The sequence below is a fragment of the Equus quagga genome, chromosome 10 (genome assembly GCF_021613505.1).
Source record: "Equus quagga isolate Etosha38 chromosome 10, UCLA_HA_Equagga_1.0, whole genome shotgun sequence".
NCBI lineage: Eukaryota > Metazoa > Chordata > Mammalia > Perissodactyla > Equidae > Equus > Equus quagga.
In genome coordinates this window covers 112,083,813-112,097,246 of record NC_060276.1, presented here as the reverse complement: position 1 = coordinate 112,097,246, position 13,434 = coordinate 112,083,813, and the positions used below count along the sequence as shown (strand labels likewise).

At 35.9% G+C, this 13,434-nt stretch overlaps 1 protein-coding gene across 1 annotated transcript in view; it reads left to right on the top strand.

Annotated features, from left to right (window-relative positions):
* Positions 1-13,434, top strand: part of GLRA2 (glycine receptor alpha 2) — a 173,265-nt gene that overhangs the window by 34,756 nt on the left and 125,075 nt on the right. The window lies entirely within an intron of this gene.

Sequence of the window (13,434 nt, the reverse complement as noted above, 5' to 3'; positions counted from 1 at the left end):
CCCCTGTATTATCTCTTGTCTTTAAATCCTGGAGAAATCCACAGTATACAAAGACAGAAACTTGCTGCATTCTCAAAGCCCTCTGACATGGATCTGAGCTGTATGCACATCTATCCAGTCACTCATCCTTGTGTGAGAGCAGTTGACAACTGGTAGCCATTAGTGGGACCTACTTACAGAAGCTGCTATTGGTTCTCTATATTTAAGCTACTTTAGGTGCTAGTTAATTGCTTCGTCTAGCAATTTCATCATTTTATCAACATGACTGGTCCAAAGCAAATGGTTTGCTGGACTATCTCATCAGGTTGTGGGAATCAGTAAATGTCCAACTTCTTTACTTCTCTGAATACTTTGCCCTTTGCATGGACTTGGATGTCAGCAACCAAACTGAAATTAGTAGGACTGGTAAAGCCATTTTGACCGTGTGTTGGGCAGAAGAATCAATGGCATATAATTCATTCATGGTGAGTTTTCAAGAAGATTAAAGTAATGCAATGGGTTAGTTTGTGTGGTCATTTCTAATCATAGTCATGACGTTTTTAAAACCTTTCTCCATCCTTTCAGGTTAGATACCTCAAATCACCCCTCACAAAGGGTATACCACCATGAAAACCATTCCCTCCCCTTGAAATCCTCCCATCCTCCAAGGCTATCTCTTTTATGGGCATTAAAGCACCATGCAACACAGGAAGCCATCATAAGAAACAGGGCTTCCCCATGTTCAAATAGGAAGGCTCTGACCCTTAACTATGCATCTTGCTACTTCTATGTGCTCTATTTCTCCCCTTTATCTTTTGAGCTAATGGCAAGAATCTTTCTGCTAGACAAAAATCTCCTTATTCCAAAGGAAATTTAATTTCTGTATAAATCAAGCACATATATTTAATATTCCATTCCTATCCAAGAGCCCTACACTGCAATTGTGGTACTTGAGGACACATTAAATTATGTATGAGAAATAAAATGCAAAATGAAAATGCTATCCTTGTATATTTGTGACAAGAGAGAAAAAATAACATTTTCATCTTGGAAGTCAAAGAATGCCCTCTTCTCTCAAGTCTTTCACCTTAAAATGATGTTGGAAAATAACATAACTGAGGCAAAACTAACAAATAGTGACTAGTTGTTTTGGTGTTACACAAGATTCCCTCTTCTTTCTGAATGCTTATTTTTTATCTTTGCTGTAGCTCTCACTTAAATTTTTTCCGTTTTTTAAGATATAGTTGACATATAACACTGTGTAAATTTAAAGTATACAATATGTTCATTTATACACTTCTATATTACAAAATGATTACCACCATAGCATTAATATTGCAAAGTGATTACCACCGTAGCATTAGCTAACACCTCCATCACGTCACTTAATCACAATTTTTTTTCTTGTGGTCAGAACATTTAAGATCTACTCACTTAGCAACTTTCACGTACATAATACAGTATTGTTAACTATAGTCACCATGCTGTGCATTAGATCTCTAGAACTTATTCATCTTATAACTGCAAGTTTGTACCCTTGACCAATATCTCCCCATTTCTCCCACCTCCTAGTCCCTGGTAACTACCAGTCTACTCTTTGTTGCTATGAGTTTGGCTTTTTTTGATTCCACAATAAGTGATATCATACAGTATTTGTTGCTGATGCTGATTTTTAAATAGAATTCATCATGAAGCTTTTAAAAAATAATATTTATTGTTAACTTAGGAAGCTTTGGTCAATACAAATACAACATATATATATGCTTATTTTAATATAGTCACTATGAATAATAGATAAAATTTTCATTACCATAGTAGAAGTTATAACACTTGGTTCCAGGTTTTAAATATGCAAGATATGGAAAGTTCTTACCATTGATTCATTTTTATGAGCAATGCCTGAGTCATATTAAATATAATGACTTAGTCAAATATATTAAGTATGTGTTGTCCACCTTATCTGACCTGGCCCCATTTTACTTCCATAATTCCTTCTATCTCTTATGATAACATAGTGGTCTGACTCTAACTTGACGGTTTTCACCTGGGCCCACTATAGCACAGCTGGCCCAAAGGACATCATTTTTTATCCAACCTTTCTGCTAAAGTGGATTTTGTTCATGCCACAAAGCACAATATCAAACTCATTGCAGATAGTCCAACAGACAGTCCCTATGCTTATCCATGTCTATGGCCAGTCCTCACTTCCAGGTATGGAAAGATCATGGAATTCCAGAACAATTTCTGTTGTTCTCCAACCTCATACTCTAAGAGTCCAGAGCAGGGCTCAGCAAACTTGGCTCATGGGCCAAATCGACTCTGCCACCTCTTCTGTAAATAAAGTTTTACTGGAATACAGCCACACTCACTTGTTTACATACTGTCTAAGGCTACTTTCACTACAAAGACAGAACTGAGTAGTTGTGAGAGAGACCTTGTGGTCCACTAAGCCTAAAATATTTATTATCTGGCCCTTAACACAAAATGTTGCCAACCTGTCATCTGAGGCACTAAGTTTTTAAAAGAACTCATCCAGGAATTAATACATTTGTCTAATCTGATTAGTTTTTTACTTGCATCCTTGAGTTATATCTCTAGACTACAGGATCAACACATAAATTTAGTCTTAAACAAATAACTGGGAGAAGTTAAGCTGATCTTTACTGATTCTTTGTTCCTCTTCCATTACCTCTCCACCCCAGGCACCTACCATGCAGCCTCCAATAAAACATTCCTTCTCTGGCAGGAGTACATGGTTTTATAATAGCCCTATGACTGCCTTTAGTCTTACTCATAGTTGTATTATTATCTAACATATTTATCGTTCAGCAATAATTTGTTAATTGAGTTAATAAATGAGTAACATGGATCAGCATTTTCAAAGCTATGTTTTGCAGAATGCTCATCATCTTTGAAATGTGCTCCATGAAAAGGATGGTCTATTTAAAAAACAAAAATCTCCTATGGTTAAATAAATTTGGCAAACAACAACACACTATATTCTCCTTCGGGAGCACCATAATTCACATGAGTGTATTAAAGTTTTGGGGAGGAGGAGTCTGACATCGACAAAATGGCAGATTAGGCAGCTCCAAGCTCTTGTTCCCCACAGAAACATCAACAAGTAAATTGAAACTGTCAGAACTAACTTTATCAGAATTCTGGAAAATAGTGAAAAGTTTAGAGCAACCAAGAGACTATTGAATCAAGAAAAAGCCAACTTCCAAATTGGTAGGAAATTTTTGTGGTGTTTTTACTTTCCCTTGCCGCATCCCCTCCCCAGCAGTGGTTTTGGTTTTGAATCAGTGGCAGCCTGCATTCTCAGTGTGGGATCCAGATCCCTGGTTCCAGAGGGGGCAGTGCAAACATTACTCACAAATTATTTTGTCTGTCTAGTCTAACCTGTGTGGTACCAGAAAGACTGATACAAGGTACTTGTATCAGTTTGCTAGAGCTGCTATAACAAAATGCCACAGACTGGGAGCCTTAAACAACAGAAATTTACTTTCTTATGGTTCTGGAGGCTAGAAGTCCAAGATCTAGGTGTCAACAGCTTTGATTTCTCCCAAGGAGACTCTCCCTGGCTTGCAGATGGCTGCCTTCTCACTGTGTCCTCACATAGTCTTTCTTCTGTGCACAGAGATTCCTGGTGTCTCTTTTCTCCTCTTCTTATAAGGACACCATTTGTATCAGATTGGGACCTACCCTTATAACCACATTTAACCTTTATTACCTCATTAAAGACCTTCTCTCCAAATATGGTTACATCCTGAGGTACTGGGGGTCAGAACTTCAATATATGAATGGGGGGGGCACAATTCAGCTCATTATAGTGCTCATCTCTGTTCCACCTAACTTGGAACTCAGGATGGAAAAGTAGCAGGTATTGATCAAAAACGCTACAAAAAACATTAAAGATCTTCAGATGCCTGGGGCAAAAGATTACAGTTGAAACATATAATAGATTCTCTAACGCCTGAGAGCAAAAGCTGAGGAGAGTTTCCTAGGGAAATTAGGAAATTCAAAATCAGCCATGTGTGCAGGGGAATTTAGAAAGCCACATGTATGCTCAGGGCAAGATGCATGCTCAGAAAAGACCTGAGCAGATCCTAAGATTTCATCTTGGGTTGATCCCTAGGTTCAGTTCAAGACTGGCTAAGTATTGAACTAAGTATTGATGGAGTGCCACAGCACAGAGACAATCTGTAAATACTGGGAGAGGTGTGTTTTCTTTGTTTGTGTGTTTCTTTGGTTGGTGTGTTGATTTTTTAGCTTTTGGTGTTCAAGGAAATCTTTGTCAAAACCTAGCTGAACAAAAGCTGAGGAACAGAGACTATAATGGCCACACAGAAGAAATATAGTCTTTGCAAACACAGTTTGGGAAAGTCACTAAACAGATGGCCTACATAGCCTTCAATAATCAGAACATCCAGCAAACTCTGGGGAAGTAGGAGAATCTGATTTACAGAATTATCACATCATCATAATCAAATGTCCAATTATCAACAAAAATTGCAAAGCATACAAGAAACAGGAAAGTATGTTCCATTAGAATTAATAAAATAAATTGACAGAAATCATCCCTGAGAAAATTCAGACATTGGACTTACTAGACAAAGCCTTTAAAACAACTGTCTTCAAAATGCTTAAAGATCTAATGGAAAACAAAGACAAAGAATGAAAGGAAATCAAGAAAATGATATGTGAATAAAATGAGAATATCAATAAAGAGACAGAAATCATAAAAATGAAGCAAACAGAAATTCCAGAGCTGAAAAGTACAATATCAGAAGTGGAAAATTCAGTAGAGAAGTTCAACAGAAGATTTGGGCAGGCAGAATAAAGAATCAGTGAAGTTGAAGATGGGACAATTGAATTTTTGAGTCTGAGGAGCATAAAGGAAGAAGAATGAAGAAAACTGAACAGAGCTTAAAGGACCAATGGAACTCCATCAAATGGACCATCATACACATTCTGGGAGTCCCAGAAGGAGAAGGGAGAAAGAAAGAGGCAAGAAGAATATTTGAATAGAATATTTGAAGAAATAATGGCTTCTTAAATTTGATGAAAGACAAATTTACATGTCTAAAAATCTCAGTGAACTCCAATCAGGAAAACCCAAAGAGACCCACACTGGAAACTTTATAATAAAACTGTTGAAAGCCAAAAACAATGAGAGAATTTTTAAAACAGCAAGAGAAAAGTGACTCATTGCTTTCATGGGAGCCCCAATAATATTGTTAGCCAATTTCTCAGCAGAAACCTTGCAGGCCAGAAGGTAGTGGGATGGTATATTTAAAGTGTTGAAAGAAAAAAACCTGAAACTCTAACAGAGTTTATATCCAGCAAAATTGTCTTTCACAAATGTAAGGAAAATTAATACATCCCCAGATAAACAAAAGCTGCAAGAATTCATTATAACTAGACTTACCCTACAAGAAACAATAAAGAGAGTTCTTCAGGTTGAAATAAAAGGAGACTAGACAGTAACTCAAAGCCCAATGAAGAAATAAAGATCTCTGGTAAAGGTAAGTACCTGGACAAATGTAAAAACAGTATTATTGGTTTGTAACTCCACTTTTTATCTCCTATAGAATTTAAAATACAAATGTATTTAAAAAGTTATTAATCCATGCTATTCATTGGGCACACAATGAATAAAGGTATAATTTGTGACAAGATCAACATAAAGGGAGGAGCATGTAGCTGTATAGGAGTAGAGTTTCTATGTTATTGAAATTAAGTTGGTTTCAATTCAAACTAGATGGTTATAAATTTAGGGTGTTAAATGTAATCTCCATGGTAACCACAAAGAAAATATCTAAAAATTAAACAAAAAGGAAAGGAAAGAGAATCAAAATGGTTCACTATAAAAAAGTTAAACACAAAAGAGGGCAGTAATAGAGGAAATGAGAGACAAAAAAGCTGTAAGATACAGAGAGATCAAATAACAAATGGTGGAAGTCAGTCATTCCTTATCAGTAATTACTTTAAATGTAAATGGACTAAACTTCCCAATCAAAAGATGTAGGTTGGAAGAACAGATAAAGCAAACTATGATCCAACTATACGTTGTCTATAAGAGACTTACTTTAGATCCAAAGGTACATGTAGTTTGACAGTGAAAGGATGGGAAAAAAAATTCTATGCAAAGAGTAACCATAAGAGAGCTGATGTGGCTATACCAACATCAGACAAAATTTACTTTAAGTCAAAATCTCTTAAAAGAGGTAAAAAATGACATAATTTATTGATAAAAGGGTCAAATCATCAAGATGATAAGACAATTCTAAAAATAGATGCACCAAACAACACAGCCCAAAAATATATGAAGCAAACCTTGACAGAATTGATGGGAGAAATAACACTTCTACAATAACAGCTGGAGACTTTAATACATCATTTTCAATAATTGATAGAACATCTCAACGGAGATCAGTAAGAAAATAGAGGATGTGAACAACACTATAAACCAATTAGACCTAACAAACATATAAAGAATGCTTCATCCCACAACAGCAGAATACAAAGTCTTCTCAAGTACACACGGAACATTCTCTAAGACAGACATATATTGGGCCACATAACAAATCATAATAAATTTTAAAAGATTAAAATCATAGACATTATCTTTTCCAATCATAGTGGAATGAAACCAAAAATTGATAATAAAAGGAAAACCAAAAAATTCACAAATATTTGGAAATCAACACACTCTTAACCAACCAATGGGTCAAAGAAGAAATCACAAGGAAAATTAGAGATGAATGAAAACAAAAACACAACATGCCAAAACTTATGGGATGCAGTGAAGGCAGTACTCAGAGGGAAACTGTAATGTAAATGCCTGCATCAAAAATGAAGAAAGATCTCAAAGCAGTAACCTAATATTACACCTTGAGGAACTAGTCAAGGAAGAACAAATTAAACCCAAAGCTATCAGAGGAAGTAAATAATAAAGATTAGAGTGGAGAAAAATAAAAAAGAAAATAAAAAGGCAATTAGAGAATCAAGAAAATTAAAAGTTGGTTCTTTTGAAGGATCAACAAAAATTATAAACCTTTAGCTAGACTGACAAAGGAAAAAGAAAGAAGACTCAAATAATTAAAATCAGAAACGAAAGTGGGGGCATTACTACTGAACTTACAGAAATAAAAAAGAATTATAAGAGAAGATTATAAGTAAATTAGATAACCTAGATGAAGTGGACAAATACCTAGAAACATACAAATTTCCTAAACTTATTCAAGGTGAAATAGAAAATCTCAACAGACCTATAACAAGTAAAGAGATTGAATGAGTAATAAAAACCTTCCAAAAAAGAAAAGTTTAGGACCATATGACTTCACCGGTTAATTCTTCCAAACATTTGAAGAATTAACACCAATCCTTCTCAAACTCTTCAAAGAAATAAAAGAGGAAAGAATGCTTCCTAACTCATTCTTCGAGGTCAACATTACCTTGATATCAAAGCCAAGGAAATACACCACAAGAAAAGAAAATCACAGACCAATGTCCTCTATGAATATAGATGTAAAACTCCTAAACAAAATATTAGCAAAACAAATATAACAGCATAGTAAAAGGATTATACATTGTGACCAACTGGGATTTATCAGAGGAATGCAAAGGTGGTTCAATATAAGAAAATCAATCAAAGTAATACACCACATTAATATAATGAAGGAACGGAAACACATGATCACCTCAATTGAGGCAGAAAAGGCAGTTGACAAAGTCCAACACCATTTCACAATAAAAAAAAGAAAATCACCCAGAAAACTAGGAATAGAAGGGAACTTATTCAGCATGATAAAGTGCATCTATGAAAAAAATCACAGCGAACAACATGATCCAACTATATGCCATCTACAAAAGGCATACTCAATGGTGAAAGACTAAAAGTTTTCTCCCTAAGATCAGGAAGAAGATCCTGCTTTCACCAATGCTATTCAGCATTGTATTGGAAGTTTTATCCAGAACATTAGACAAGAAAAGAAACAAAAGGCATCCAAATTTGAAAGGAAGAAGTAAAACTATCTCTTTTTGCAGATGGCATTGTCCTATATATTTAAAACCCCAAATAATCCAAAAGAAAACTACTATAGCTAATAAATGAATTCAGCAAAATTGCAGCATATAAGATCAACACACAAAAATCAGTTGTGATTCTATACAACTGAAAAGAACAATGTGAAAAGGAAATTAAGAAAACAATTCCATCTACAATAGCATCTAAAAGAAGAAAATACCTAGGAATAAATTACACCAAGGGGGTAAAATTTTGTACACTAAAAACTACAAAACATGGCTGATAGAAATTAAAGATGGCCTAAGTAAACAGAAAGATATACCATGTTCATGGGTAGAAAGATTTAATATTGGTAAGATGGGGATACTACCCAAAGAAATCTATACATTCAATGAAACCCCTATAAAAATTCCAACAACCTTTTTTTCTTTCACAGAAGTGAAAAAGTCAATCCTCAACTTCATATGGAATTGCAAGGGGCCCTGAATAGCCAAAACAATCTTGAAAAAGAGGAACAAAGTGAAAAGATTCACAAGTCTTGATTTCAAGTTTACAACAAAGCTATAGTAATCAAAACATTGTGGTACTGGCATCAACGTGACCAAGGAAACAGAACTGAGAGTCTAAAAATAAACTCATACATCTACTGGCCAATTGATTCTGACCAGGGTGGCAAGTCCATTCAATGAGGGAAAGATGAGTCTTTCAACAAATAGTGCTGGGACAACTGGATTTCCACATGTAAAAGAATGAAGTTGGACCTCTACCTCACACCATAGATAAAAATTATTTCACAATGAACAGCCTAAATATAAGAGCTGAAACCATAAAACTCTTAAAAGAAAACACAGGAGTAAATCTTCATGACCATGGATTTGTCACTTGATTATTTTTATGACACCAAATCATGAGCAACAAAAAATAGGTAAATTGGATTTCAACAAAACTAAAAACTTTTGTGCATCAAAGTATATTAACAAGAAAGAGTAAAGATTGGGGCTGGCCCCGTGGCCGAGTGGTTAAGTTCCTGCACTCCGCTGCAGGTGGCCCAGTGTTTCATGGATTAGAATCCTGGGCATGGACATGGCACTGCTCATCAAACCACGCTGAGGCAGGGTCCCGTCCCAAATGCCACAACTAGAAGGACCCACAACGAAGAATATATAACTATGTACTGGGGGGCTTTGGGGAGAAAAAGGAAAAAAATAAAATGTTTTTAAAAAAAAAGAAAGAGTAAAGACAACTTACAGAATGGGAGAAAATATTTGCAAATCTTATGTCTGATAAGGGTTTATTATCCAGAATATATAAAGAACTCCTGCCACTCAACAACAGAAAGACAACCCACCCAATAAAAAAATGGGCAAAAACTTGAATAGACTTCTCCAAAGAAGATAGCCAATAATCATATGAAAAGATGCTCAATGTCCTTAGTCATTAGAGAAATGAAAATCAAAACCACAATGAGATACCCCTTCACACCTACTAGGATGGCTACAATCAAAAAATGGAAAATAAGTGTTGACGAAGATGTGGAGAAATTGGAACTCTGATACAACGCTTGTGGCAATGTAAAACAGTGCAGCCACTGTGGAAAACAGTGTGACAGTTCCTTAAAAAGTTAAACATAGAATTAGCATATGACCCCGCACTTCCTCTCCTAGCTGTCTATCCAAAAGAATTGAAAGCAGGAATTCAAAGATTTCATTTCAGCATTACTCACAATAGTCAAAAGGTGAAAACAACCCAAATGTCCATCAACAGATGAATAAATAAACAAAATGGAATACAGACATACAATGGATTATTATTTAGCCATGAAAAGGAAAGAAGTTCTGATACATGTTACAACATGGATGAACCTTAAAAACATCACGCTAAGTGAAAGACGCCAGACACAAAGGGCAAATATTGTATGATCTCAGTTATATATGAAATATCTTGAATAGACAAACTCACAGAAAGTACATTAGAAGTTATCTACTAGGAACTAGAAGGAGAGGAGAATGGGGAGCTACTGTTTAATTGTTACAAATTTCCTTTTTGAAGTGTTGGAAAAATGTTGGAAATAGATAGTGGTGATGATTGCAAAACTTTGGGGAAACCTACATTAAAAATACTTGCCTAACGTTATACACCAGTGTCTTCCAGACTTGGTTGACCTTAGAAGTTTTACTAATGGATTACAGTTAGCATTTCAAGGAACACTCATGAAAGATCGAAACAAAGTACAAGTGATCTTGATCCTGAAAGGGAGAAAACGATCTTCAGGAACAAATCCCTCTTGTTAAAGTGCAGACTGCTTCAATAGGACACTACTGGACCTGAGATTCTGCATTTTCCAATAAGCTCTGAGGTGGTGCTGATTCTGATCTTCCAGCCACAGTCTGAATAGCAGGGGATAGAATATTGGATGCACTATTCGTTGTGATCCTATTCTCTCTCTCAGCCAATTTGATCAACTGATTTAAAAGTGAAGATGTTAATGAACCATAATCGATGACTCTACTATCTCTCCCAAGTAGCATAATTGTAGCTTTACTTGGGTTACCAAGACAAATGCCTGACTCCAAAGAAGATAATCTAAGAGAATGACATACAGGAACAAAGAGGATCAGTACGGGATGGGTCTTGTCATACTTTGGCCTGGGGGTCAGGGAGGGGAGCCACTCTTCCAAATACATTTAAAGTATTCCAAATCTATTTTCTACTTCCATTTATACTGAATTAAATACCTGAGTTATGGTAAGATCACTCTTTCTCATAAGAATAAGGCAAAAAATAAAGGAAGAAAGAGAGTGAAAGAGAAAGGGAAAGAGGGAGTGAGAGAGGGAAGAGGGGAGAGAGGAGACAAGGATGGAAAGAAGGGGAGGATAGTGATATGAGAGATTAGATGTCTACATAATTCTTTTTCCCAGCCAAATTCTCACCCAATTCACTTTGGAATATCATAACTTTACTGCTAAACCAATTAGATGAAGTTACCCAGTGTTATCTACTTCTTTCTACAGTTTACAGAACACATTCATTCACTGGTGATGACATCTAAGAATGTGTCTTTGTTAATTAGAACACCTTAGCAGATTATTGTGCTAAAACACAGATGAAAGGTTGTGCTGGCACATATCAGGATAACTTTAAAAGTGAAAAACAATTCTATCATCCAACCCAAAGAACTCAGAGACTGAGTCCCACATTAGGTAGCTTCTATCATTAGGATAATTCTATTGGCCTCAGGCATTTTACCCCTATAGTTAAGAAGTGTCCCTAAAGTTACGCAATTTCTGCCTCTTACAAACTGCGACTTTGGGAAATTTTATTAACTACTTTGTGCCTCAGTTTCCTCACCTAGAAAATGGGGGACATGGTAGCACCTAATTACTGAAGAATGAAATAAGGCACTCATTGGCATACAGAGAGGTTTTAATATATGTCAGCTCTTATATGCATGTGCTAATCCCTCATCCAAAAATATCTTACTTTTTTCTTTCCAAGGTTTTATATCCAAATGCAAATGAACCTTGAGATAATGCCCAAGACTGAAGAGGTGAGATGTAAAGAATCAAATTATTCCAGAAACATACAAACCAATGGAACATTCCATGGTTGGCAGGTCAGGAGGGAGAGAGGCTATTGTGTAATGAATGCAGTGCAGCACAGTGGTTGAAAGTTTAGATTTTTGGAGTCAAAATGACAAGACATCGAGTGTCAGCTTTTCTAACTACTGTGGCATGACTTCAAGCAAATTACTTAATTCTCTAACCCCCCGTTTCCTTATCTGAAAACATTTACTGGAGCAGTAAAACAATTCCTCTTTCGTGAGGATTAAACTATATAACTTTCTAAATGTGCTTAATAGAGTGTGTCAATAGGTGTGGTAGCTTAAAAAATATTTTGAGTTCCGGCAACATATTCACATTGCTGTTTCCTGGGAAGGATGAAAATAAACATGTGATGGTATGAGCCAGCCTTCTAAATGCTTCCAAGCCAGTTGAGGTGCCCAGACAAACAGATAATGTACAGTACAAGACAACCTACATTTGAATTTTCAAATTCCTCCTGCAAAGAGGACATTCTTGTTTTCCTGTTTCTTTCCTCCCATCATTCATTTTGCATCTACCTTGCATGCAAAAATTCATGAACGTTTTCCATCCTGAATTGGACTATCTAAAAGGAAATCTTTTATTGTGAAGAGAGGAAAAAACCAAACATATACAATTTCTCATGACTTACCTCTACCTTGTACAATTTATTTCTTGTTAGCAGAAAAATATATTTGTTAAAGAATAGAATTTTATGGCCAAGAAAGAGACTCATTTTTGTTTTGTTTTGTTTTGAGTAGCAAAAAGAAAAAAACAAAATCAAGCAGAATAGGAAGTGACCATGGAGAAGAAGTCACCTTGACAGATGCTGAAATAAGAGGGGAGGGGTTGAACTAAACAATTTGGAATATTTCAAAGATGTAGGCGGAAAAATGTTTTGGTAATATGATGGTGCCTGTGATACTATGCCTGCAAACATTTTTTTTTAATAAACACAATTATATTTTCATTAAAAACAGAAAAGTTAGTTGTGTTAAAAAGAAAAACAGCTTAAGACATCTCTTTCACCAAAACTCCTTACTCCTTTTACCAAAAGTCCTTGCTTGGGGACTTAAATTAGCTGCTTAGCTCAAGTTTCCTTTCCTCATTTTGAGAACCTGACGTGGACTTGTAGAGTTTAAAAACATGTGGCTCAAGTGCTGCCACAACTGTGTTTTACTACCAGCCTTTGAGGGAGGCTTCAAGCCAAACTTCTCCTCATTCAGATCCTACTGGCTTGTTGGGTACAGAGCCAACTGGAGTGTAGCTTGCACCAGGTTACTGAGACTTTGTCAAGTGAAGAGAGACAAATTTCCACAAGGGAAAGCAGTGAGTGACTAGATGGTTCATGGCAGTATGTTCTTATCTCAGAAAGCATTAGGGGGAAACTACATGAGGGCAATAAACATACTGCCCAGCAAACATGAAACTGGAAATCATCAGACAGTGATTTATCTATCGTTAAAGGGCAAAGAGTCTGTGCCCATAACCCCCTGAACACACCTGATCTCGTCTGTCTTAGAAGCTAAGCAGAATCGGGTCTGGTTAGTGCTTGGATGGAAGACGAAGGGCAAGAGGAAAAGAGAGCTAGTCCCTGAGTCTCTGGAGATAAAAGCAGGCTCTTTGTTCAAAGCACATCTAGAATTAATGACCCTTGTTTTTACACTGTATCTGCTGAGGCAACAATCTGGACATTAAGTGACATTCCTGTGTTTATTTCTTAAAATGATCTAATTTTTTTTTTGTATTTCTTTACATTTTTCATTGGTGGTCAGAGGATATAAAGAAGGAAGGGGTAAATTCAGAGGTATCAAGAAAATCAAACTAGACCCACTGATTTAA